This window comes from Streptopelia decaocto (assembly GCF_964273445.1).
Source record: "Streptopelia decaocto genome assembly, chromosome: 9".
NCBI lineage: Eukaryota > Metazoa > Chordata > Aves > Columbiformes > Columbidae > Streptopelia > Streptopelia decaocto.
Window position 1 is genome coordinate 5195276 of NC_138664.1, and position 11185 is coordinate 5206460.

Here is an 11185-nt window from a genome sequence, read left to right on the forward strand (position 1 = left end):
TTTGTACCTGACTCGATGCTAGCGTACAGAAGGCGGGGGGAAAATAAATAGGAGAAGAACTGAGTGCCACTCACAATATTGTGGAAATAATTGGAAAATTATTTCTTAAAAATAGCCAACATAATAAAGGAGGGAAAGGACTACATTCCCTCCTCCACACCTCCGATCCCTTCCACAATTTCTGGGATTGCATCAAGCATACATATTCCAGATGGGCTGGAGAGGAGGTTGGTTCTTAACAACACGTCTTTCGCTGCCTTTGGAATGAATGATTCATTCGGATCTTGCCGAGACTCGGTGCCACAGTTGAGTTACATTTCTAGAAAATCCGTATCTTTAATTCTGGCGCTGCGTGTGGGACCCAGCAAATCATGGAATTACTGCTGTAACTTCGGATTAGTAACGCTTTCTAAATGATAGTCTAATTCCAGGCCTTCATGCTTTTCAGCGTTCACACTCACACAGACTTTTCCCTGGGAGGCTTCCTGCGGAATTAGTGCTGGCGTCTTCGTCTTTCTCTGCCCTTTTTAATTTCTCCAATGACTTCTCATTAGAATACATAATAACAACAGCTCCTCAGAACTTTTCTTTCTCCCGGTATAGCCAATTTCAGGCTGAGATCCTTTTTCCTTACTGTGGTTATGGCGGTGCTTTGCTGGCCCTGGAAGGGTGCACAGGCATATTTAGCTTTGCGGGCCTACATGGCATCTGACGCCATTACCCCGTGCTAGGGAAGGTGGAAAACCTGCCTCCGAGGTGTGCGGGGCTCCCACCTCTCGCCAGCCCTGCATGCCGATGGACACGGGTGGCTCAGCCCCACGGTGCTCCCCTCGGCAAAGGATGCCCAGCCGCAATAATGGAACAAGGTACCCACACTCCACCTCTCCGAGCCGTGGGAGCGCAGCAGCATCTTTCCCACCCCATCTCCCGCAGCATCTCCCGGGGTGCACAGAGCCAGCGAACAGCCCACTCGCGACCCCAGACACGGGAAGCTTTTTCTCGGCAGCCTCCCCGGAGCTGTCACAGCCGGCGTGGGTTCACAGCAGCACGGGAACCATCCCTGTGGGATGCAAACTGCCAGAGCCGGACGAGGGGCTGGGGGCGATGGCCCTGCCCAGGGTGACCGGGAGGTCCGGGGGACCCCGGCCAGGGACGGTCGCCCCACACCAGCTGGGAAAACTGGGAAAACGTGCCGGGGAGGCTCGGTGGAGAGCGCGGTGCTTTGTGTCGCCATGGGAACGGAATGCAGATTTGCCAATTGCTTTTTTTTCTTTTCTTTTCTTTCTTTTTTTTTTTTTTTTTTTTTAATTATTTGCCAGACATTGTAATACATATTATGTTTCAACTTCTGAGGCTTGCCGCGGAGGTGAGGGAGGCTTTGTGTTCGCCAAGCTCTCGGCTCCCAAAGAAACCCCAGGGCCAGGCGGCTGCACGCCGGAGGGGTGCTCCCAGCAGCAGGACCCCTTCCTTGGGCATCCCCTTCCCCGGAGACCCCCCTCCAGCTACGGACAAAAGCAACAGCCACCGCACAAGAAAAGTGATCACATTATCACCAACTTGACCTTCCAAAGAGAGGCCAGGATCAAACCCAAAGCCGAAAAAATAAAGAGAGAGTAAGGGAGAGAGGAGAAAAGGGAAAACGTCCAAAAGCCGTTTTGTTGTTTTTTTTTTTTTTTCGAGGTCTGACCCGCAGGCTGGGATGGGGGAGAATTTATTTGGAAAGAGTGCCCGTTCCTTCCATCCTCCCAGAGCTGTGACACCCCACAGACTAGGAGTGAATTTCGAGATGCGTTTAACCGAGTATTAAACCCCGAATTTCTTTGGCAATGAAAGCATTCGCGCAGGGCTCGCCTCCTTATCCCCGGCCCTCCCGCCTGCTGTCGCGGAGCCCCGAGCTGCCGCTGTCCGGAGCGGCCCGACGGGGAGGGCGCGGAGCCGCAGCCCTTACCTGGAGCCCCGAGGGCGGCCGGTCGGCTCGTCTCTGCACCGCCGGTCCTGGTGCGGCCGCTTCCCCCGGGCGAGCAGGTCTGGAAGTCATTTCTACTTTCGGTTATCTAGCTTTATGATGGCTCCACAACACTCATACAGCTAGATAACCAAAGACAGAAACATCCCTCCGTCGGGGATGCCGGCCATCCGTCCGTCCGTCCGCTCCAGGGTGTGGGCACGGCCGGGGCAGGGCGGTCGGGAGCTGCCACCGGGAACCACACACACATAAATAATAATAAAAAAAAAAAAAGGAAAAAAAAGGAAAAAAAAGAAAAAAAAAAAAGAAAACAGAGAAAACAGAGAAAAAAGATAAATAGGAGGCGGAGAGGGCGAGCCGGGGCTGAGCCGCGGGCGCACGGCAGGCAGGCGGCATCGCCAGCTGCGGGGCTGCCGCGGTGGCTCGGGGCGGGCTGTGAAGAGCCGAATCGAGCCGTACCGAGCTGGGCCTTGCCGAGCCGCGCTGCAGCGAGCCGAGCAGGGCTGTGCGGGGCTGCGCCGAGCCGTGCCGTGCCCAGCCTGCCGCGGTACCGGCCCGGGCGAGCGGCGCTCGCACTCCCGCCCCGCTGCCCAACTTCTACTCCCCTCGCATGGTAATCGCCCCCTTTGGGAAGTGACGTCACGCCGCGCACAGCCAATCCCCGACCCCGCATTTAAATCAGCGCCCCCTTTCCCGCGCTTTCCAGCCCCGGTCCCACCGGCAGAGAGCGGCCGGTCGAGCCGCGCCCCCGCGGCTGGACGGGGCGGATCGGGACAGACACGGACCGGCACGGCACAGGGCGGGACCGGCTCCCCCGCGGCGCCCCGACACCGGCCTCTCTCCGCCAGCCGAGCTTGTGCCGGCGGGGCTGCGCCGCGGGTCGCTCTGCGCCCCCTCCGCCTCCTCCCGCCCCGCCGTGCCCCCGCGGCAGCTCCGCTGGGCCGGCAGCGAGGGGGGAGAGGCGGGTTTGCACCCCTGCACGGCGCGGCCCGGGACGACTCACCTGCAACTAACTTCCCTGTTCTCTGCACTCCCCTCTCTCCCTTTCCCTTTTCCCTCTCCCTTTCCCCGGCCTTTTCTTTTTTCCCCTCCTTTTCCCTTTCTGTCCATTTTCCTTCTCTTTTCTCGAGCCCTCTCCTTCTGCCTTTTCCCACTTCCCACCCACGCTATCCCCCCCCCATCCAGCGCACCCCTCTCACACCTTATCCTCCCCCAGCAACCTCTGCCCTGTCCGACCTCTGCTCCCGGGGACAGCTCGAAGTGTCCCTTTCTCCGCAGCCAGGTGCGGGGCCCGCCCGTCCCGAGACGCACCCGGGGTTTGTGGACGCACCCGCGATCCCGCACCGATCTTCCCTGCTCCCTTTCCCCCACTGTGTTAATTATTTCCCTCCAGATTCTGCTGTTTCCCGTGATATGCTTATAGGGACGAATCAGGCACTTACAAATAATAACAACAGCAATAATAATAATAAAATACCAGGAGGTAAATATTATTATCCGGGCTGCTTATCTGACCTACTCTGATTTTAAAAAATAAAATAAAAAACATTTTTTAAATTGTAATCCCTCGCCGGCTCCGAACATCGCTTTCCTTTAAATCCGAGCCGAGGGTAAAATGTGACCTGCTGCAAAACGAGGAATCCACGAAACGAAGCGATCGCGGCGGGAGCAGCCGCGGCTGAGCGCAGCCTGCAGTCCCCCTGGCTCCGGCTCTCGGCGAGCTCGGCTCGGATTATTTATTTCTTCCTCTCCTCGTCTCTCCCCTCCCCACCATCCCCTTTAAAATAATTTTTAAAAAATAAATAGAATATTTTTTTTAAAAAAAGCTACCAGTTCAATTATGCTAAAAGCTAAAGGATCAGCGCTGCCAGCTCCGCTGGGAGCCGGCACTGCTCCCGGCGCCCGGGCGAGCACAGCCGCCCTGCCCGGCGCCCGGTAACCGCCGGTTCCCTTCTGCCTCATGCCCAACGAGAAACGGGCCCAGGGGTACTCCGGCCGCACCGACGGGTCTGTGGAGGGTAGGGGGAAATCTTTGCTCCGTCCACAGCCCCTCGGTGCCTTCCCCGCGTCCCGTAGCTGCTCAGGAGGGCTTTGGCCGGGGTTTATTTTAACCTGCCCCGAAGAGAGGGCGGGAAATAAATTGCCACGAATCGGATCTCCTTAATTTTCCGGCCGTGGACTTTCTCACGATTTATCGCTGTTGCTGTTAGGGTGACCACCGCCCGTATGCTCCCCGGCTGGGACGGGGAAAGGAGCCCGCCCGCCCCGCTGCCTTCGAGGGTCAGCCCGGGGGTGCGGGAACGGCGTTGTCGGGCGGACACAGGGACACGGGCGGCTCACCTGGGCCACGGCCCGGCCTCAGTTTACCACCCACGAGAGGAGGCTCCTTGACTCACTGCGGGGCCCCAGCGGCGGGGAGCAGCGTGGGGTGCCGACGGCAGCCTCCCCCGCTCCCGGAGCCGTTCTGGCGGTGATGCGGCCCCGCCGTCCCTGCGGCAACGGCCAAGGGGACCGGGCAGGCAGCGCCAGACCCACCAAGCCGCAGCTCTGCCCGCCCGCCGGGCCGAGGCCCCGGGCCCCCTTGTCTCTCGGACGAGGATGTTGCGGGTGAGGTACCGCACCCCGCCGGGCTGCTCGGAGCTGGGAACGAGGTCCCCTCTCTCCGCTGGGCAAAGGAGGTGATTTTATTGACAAGAATATATATAATATGTTTTTTCCCTCTGTTACTTTTCGACAATGCTTTGCGGAGCCCCCGCCTCGGTCTGCTCCGAGATAGCAAAGCCCAAGCACCTGGCAGAAAATTGCACTTTGCGCTTGGGGTATTTTGGGGTCTTTTAGGCGTTGGATTATTTTTGTTGTTCTCGTTTGGTTTGGGGGCCTTTTGGCGTCGAGCCGTGTTTTTTGTTTTTTTGAGGGGGGGAGTTGTTTCGGTGGGTTTTTTTTTTTTTTTCGCAATTATAGCAGGATACTTACAAAATGTCTCCTTGGCACAGCGCAAAGCACCAGCGAGCAGCCTGGGAGGGATCAGCGGGGGCTGCCCGGGCTCCCGAGCTCCGGCAGCCGCAGTGGGCAGCGCCCAGAGGCCGCCCGCGTCCTGCCTCACCTGGGCAGCCCACGGGAGCCCTGGGGACCGTGGGACCGTCCTTCCCCTGCATGCACTCACGTGAGAAAACACCCCGCGGCTGCGGGCGGCTCGACGGGACGCGGAGGGGCGGTGGTTCCGGCGCGGCTCTGGCCATGGTGCTGCACCGCCCGGCGGCCCCGCCACGCCCGCGGACCTTCCGCGCCTACCTGCGGGCGGCACGGCCCCCGCTGCCCGCTCCTTCCTCGGGTGACCCCGGCGCCGGGCAGGACGGGCGGTCCCGCCGGCCGCATCTCGGAAGAGCCCCGCTGCCCAGCGCCCGCCCGGTCACCGGGCCGCCCCTGAGTTATTTAACGTGATCGCCTTGTAATGAGTCCGCTGCCTTCCCCTCTTCTACGTCCTGCACGTCTGACGTCACCTTTCTTTAATTAGGAGAAGTTATTTTTAGCCAACCTGGAGTAACCCCCCGCGCCTCGCCGCCTCGAGCTGCATCTTCTATTAATTGTGGGAGGGTTTTTTCTTTCTTTCTTTCCTTTTTTTTTTTTCATCCCACAATCGGGGCTTCGCCGGTTTCGTATACAAGCGGCAGCTCCCGACGGGCGTGAAGGAAACGAGTTGCTTTGTTTACCAATTAAAAGCCGTCTCTGAGCAAGCCCCGGCGCTGAAAAGGCAGAGCAGCGGCCCTCGGACCCCGGCTGCTCTTTTTTCTCTCCGGCCGTCGGGGCCCGGGACCCAGGCGGGGACGGTCCCGGACCCTCCTTGCTCGGTGGAGCGAGGCTCTACCCGGCCGGGGATCGGGGCTGGAGGTACGTCGAGGGGATCCGGCCAAATGCAGGCTCTGGGGTGACCTGCACTGCTATGATTCGGTTTCCTTAAGGCTGAGGCCTAAAACGCTTTTCACTTCCAGGGAGATACGGGAAAAACAAAACAAAACACCGAATCCCGAGGAAATAAGCATTTTCAGGAAGGGAGGCAGCAAAAGGGAAGAATGGATGGGAGAAAAAAATCGCAAAAGCAAAAAAAAAAATCAAAGAAAGCAAAAAAAGAAAGGGAAAGAAAAAATAGGAAAAAAAGGATTAAATCAAATACTAAAAAAAAAGGGGGGGGGGGAACAAAAATAAAAAGGGGGGAGGTCAAAGAAAAAAGATACAGCAAATGAAAAATAAAATAAATCCTCCAGCACCAGAAGCCGGTGGACGATCAGGGCAGGGGCAGCAGTGGCTCCGCTGATGCTCCTAGGTGGTATATCCGAGCAGTGGAGCAGGGCACCCTGGCGCCCCATCCCTGCGAAACGAGGCCCCGCAGCATCCCCCGCTGCACCGGGAGGAAGAACTTCCCCGGGAGCCCATGATTTCTCCCGCGGCCTAAAGCCTGGGTACCACGGGATGCTCGGCCTTATCTAGGCGTTTTGTCCGGTGCGCCTCTCCGTCCGGCGATCGGGGAGGCTTGGGGGCAACTCTTCAACCCCCGGCAGCGCTCGGCCCCGGCTCTCCCCCGTCCCGTCGGGCCTCAGCCCGCCCCAGGTTCCGCAGCCGAGCTGTTGCGTTCCGGGCAGCCGGGGAGAGGCTGCCGGAGCAAACGCGTCCCCGGCAGGAAAAGGTCCCTCGTGTCTCCCGCTCGTCCCCCGCGATGGGTGGGCTGGGGCCGGGGAGCGGCGCGGGGCGGTCCCTGTCCCGGTCCCGGTTCCGTGTGGTGCCGGCACCTAGAGGTGCCCAAGTTCCCCCCGGGGACCGACCCAACTTCGTCTCCCCCCTCCCTGCCTCCGCCCTCCGCCTCTGGCAGCGGGCCTGTTCACCCCCAGGGGAAAAGTCCCCCCGCGCCCTCCCGCCTCCCGGGGCCGCCCCGCCGAGGCGGCGGTGCCCGGCCGCGACACTCACTCTTGCTGCCGTGCCGAGGGCAAGACGTTGGTCCCCGGGAGAAGCAGACGGCGGGGGCCACCAAACCCGGGCGGGCAGAGGGGCGGGCAGGGCTGTCCCCGGCCGAACAGCGGCCTCCGCGGGCCCCAGCCCCGGGCGCGGGCCGGCGGGGGCGGCTCTGCCCGGGTTCCTTGCGTCTTCCCGGCTGCTGCCGGTGCCGGCTCTGCTTGCTGGCCAGGAGCTGCCGCCGCCGGCAGGCTCTGCCCGCACTGACGTCAGCCCGGCAGCCTCCTATTCACTCCAACCATGGCGGAGAGGAGGAGGAGGAGGGAGAGGGGGAGGGGAGGAGGCGGGGGAAAGGAGGGGGAGAGGAGGAGGACGGGAGGAAGGCGGCGGTGGCGGCGGGGGTTGGTGGCTGCCAGGCTCCGCCGAGCAGAAAGCGCAGCCCCTCTGCCTCATCCCTTAATTACCCCCCGAGGATGGGGCTGCGCGTGGGAGAGGAGCCAGGTCCCCCCAACCTCCTCCCCCCCCCCCGCAGTGAGACCCTCTGCCACCCGCTCCCGCGGGGCTGTCGCCGCTCAGCTGGGTGCTTCGCCGCATCGCCGGGCACCCCGCTCTCTCTCCCGGCCCCGGGAGCAGCTCTCCAGGGGAAGTGCCGAGGCCAACCCCCCAAATGCAGTGCGGGAACCCCCTCGGCAGTGTCCCCCTTCCCTCGAGGAAGACCCCCCCCACGTGGAGCAGGGAAAGGGCTGTAGCCGTCGCCAGCCCTCCGCTGCCCCGGGCATCTGCCCGCAGCCCCCCGGCCGCCTCCCCCAGCTCCCCCGCCCCGGCACGGCCCGGCACTGCCCGGCACGGCCCCGCACCGCTGTCCAAATGCTGAACGTCCCGCAGCTCCCGGCACGACCCGGCCCGGCCCAGCCCGCCTGCAGCCGTCGGGCAGAGCGGGGCACCGGCTGCCCCCGGGCTGCGGCCCCGGCCCTGGAGGTGGGGGGCCTTCCTGGAGCCGGGCTGGGCCGGGCCATCCCTGCCCCGATATCCAGGCCGAGCCCCGGAGCACTCTGCGCCCCGACAGCCGTAGCGCAGCTCCCGGCGACCGCAGCGAGCTGGAAAGCGGGGCGCGGGCACGGCAGGTACCGCCTGCGCTTCCCTCCTCCGTTCCCTCTCCATTTCCGTCTGCCTTATCTTCTTTACAGAATTACACACATATTGCTTCGCCTGCAGCCTTTGCGGTAAGGCAAAAAAGCCACCCCAGCCCCCCTTCTCGGCCACCCCCAATCCCCTCTTGGCACACCTTTACTTCGCTTCCGACCTCTCCTCCTCTTCCCTCCTGCGTGTAACCTGGCTCCTATTTTTTATCTCCGATTCACTCCACCGATGCCCCGGAGCGGCTCTGGGGAGTCTCTCGCCGCCCCGATGAATACACAGGGATCTCCAGACAGGTTTTCTATGTAGAAAAAAATAAACCGATCGAGCCCGAGAAAACTGCAACAGCCGAACACGCCGCCTCGCCTTTACATTCATGTTTTTAAATTCCCCCGTTATTTTCCTTTTTGCATTTGCGAGTTGACACGAAAGGAAATATAACCCCAAGTGCCACCAGCAGCAGAAACCGGAGCTCGTTGCCAAATTCCGTAGTATTTTATTTTAAAAGCAATTAAGTAACATCATTAAAAATAAAAAAAAAAAAAAAAAGAAAAGGCGTGTCTTCTCCTCTTCTCCAGGAGTGTAAGAAATCCTTTTGCTCACCCAGAGTCGAAAACCTAATGGCATTGTCGTTAAACACGAAAAGGAGAATATTAAGAAATTGCAACACTCCCTCCAGAGCGCTTCTCCCCCCCCAGTTTATTTGCCCTAATAATTAATTCACAAGAGCTTAACTTCGGTGTAACCCTGGCGGTCTTTTCATTAAAAAATCCCCGCGTTTCCTATTGAATTAGCTCTGCTCCATTGTCGCTGAAATGAAGACGCCAAACCAACTTTTACCCTGAGCATTTTCTCACCAGCGCAAATAAAAGTCTCTCTCCTTTTTTCTTTTCTCCGATTTTTTTTTTTTTTTTTTTTTTTTTTTTTATTCAAGCACCCAGGCGATGGACGTGTCCTGCAATTTAACCACTTTCAAATTCTTTGTTCGGGTCCCACCGGGGCTCTATTGTCACCCTATTGAGAGAGCTTATTGCCAAGTCAAGCCTGAGCGAATTGAGACACACACGGGAGGAGTCCCGGGGGCTGGGAGCGGGCTCCGTGTGCTGCTCCGCCCGGGGGGACCCCGGCCCAGCCCCGAGGGAGCGGGCAGGGCGCGGGGCAGGGGCTTCCCGCAGCCCCCGGGCCGGGATAACCGACACTGATTTCCCCGGGAGCCGCAGCCGCTAAAGCAGCCCCGGCCCCGCAGGAGCCCGGCCCGGGAGTGGCGATGGGGCAGCCCCGGGCCTGGGTATCCCCCAGATTAGGGCCTCTTTGCACCCTCAAAGCATTCCACTCCCCCCAGCGCCGCCACCGCCCGTGCCAGCAGCGCCCCGGCTCCGGTACCACCGCTGCGGGCAGGAGAGGACTCACCTGGGGTGCCCGCGGTGCCGCCAGCCTCCCTCCCTCGCCGGTTCTCCTTTAATCCCGAAAATGAGACTCTTCCCTCCAACCTTCATCCCACCCCCGACCCCTCCACCTCGGAGCCGTCTCCCGCCTGCCTCCCCTCGCCTTCTCCATCTCTCACTTTCGGAGCTTCGGGGCTCGTCTCCCGAGCAGGAAAAGAGAGGGGTGTGGGGGGCTGCTTTTATTTTCCCTTTTTATTCCCCCCTCCCGGCTCCCGCCCCCTCAGTCTGGAAAAGAGGGTGCAAGCTGGAAAAGGGGTGTACCACCTGCAGGGAAGTGTTATTTCAGGATAAAAAAGATGAAAGAGAGGTGGTGGGCACGAATTCCCACGTAAGCCCGCACGTCACCTATAAAAATTGCCCGTTTTTCCCGTTTCTTGGCTCCGGGGGGGGTGGCTGAGATACCTCTGCCTGCAGCGGGGGGTTAAAACCCCGTTAAGAGCGGCACCCCGTTAAAACAGACTTCTTCCAGCTGGGAGGGGAGGGCAGAGTCGGGAGATTGTGGAAAGCAGGGGCCGCTGCTTTGTATCTCACCCTTTGGCCTGGGGTAAATGTTTGGCCGCCCCTTGATCCTCCAAAACACACACCCGGAGCCTTCGCAGCCGCTTGATACTGGGGCGGCGACAGGGGTTTGCGGGGTCCTACGCTGGTCGCACCGAGAGGGCCGCGGCGGGGAGGGGGGATGTGGCGGCCGCCGTCCGCTCCGCCTCGGCCCTCCCGGTGTGACCGGCAGCCTCTCCGCCGTGCCCCGGGGGAAGAGGAAGCCCTTGACCCCTGGCCCCGGGGGCAACGGGGTTAAACAAAGTCCCACGGCCCCATTATCCGACTGACAGTATCGAAACCCCGGGGCGAGCGGGGTCTCCAAGCGGGGGAAAGTCGCGTCTTCCACCGTACCCCACCCCGACGGGGCGCACCGGGATGGGGATGCTAACCCGACGGACAGACAGACAGACCAAGAGCCTAGGGGGAAAAAAAAAACCAAAACGAAACCAAACAAAAGCCTACACACTCCATCCAGAGTAATGTATTGCAACCAGCTCTCCTGAAACAGCGGATTTTGGGGTTTATTTCGTTTTGGGTTTTTTATGGCGTTGATTTTTCTTCTAGCGATGCCGCGCCCTGCCGACCCTCCCTGCTCGCACTCGGGTGAGGTGCAGGCAGCCCCGGTGATGTCCTCCCTGCGGGCAAGGCACCGGTGCTCGTCATCGACCCTCCCCATAGCACTGCTGCCCGGGAGGGCTTCAGAAATAGGCAGGGAGGATAATTTCGGGGAGAATTGTTTGGATTTTTCTTTTTTTCCGCTTGAGGCGGGAGGGATTTGTTTTGGTGGGGGAGGTTTGGATGTTTTTTCATTTACGTTTTCGAGAGCACGATAAAAATAAGCAAATCGAGGACCTCAAATAAGAGGAGATTGGTGTTAATGTAATGCATCGAAGAGGAGAACAAGTCCCCCGCTACCGGCTCCTTCCCCAGAGCCAACCCGTAGCAGGGGGTCCCCAAACCCTTTCCTGCGTCGCCCCAGCGTAGCTCACGGCGCTCCCTCTCACCCAGAGCATCGGCAGCCCCGGAGAATTCCTCCTTGCTGCATCCGCACCCCGCGCAACCCCAAGTCCCCGCTGTGCCCGCGGAAGGACCGGGAAACCTCCAGCCCGCGGCTGAGCACGGGCATCTCCCCTGCCAGGAGGAGGCACGGAGT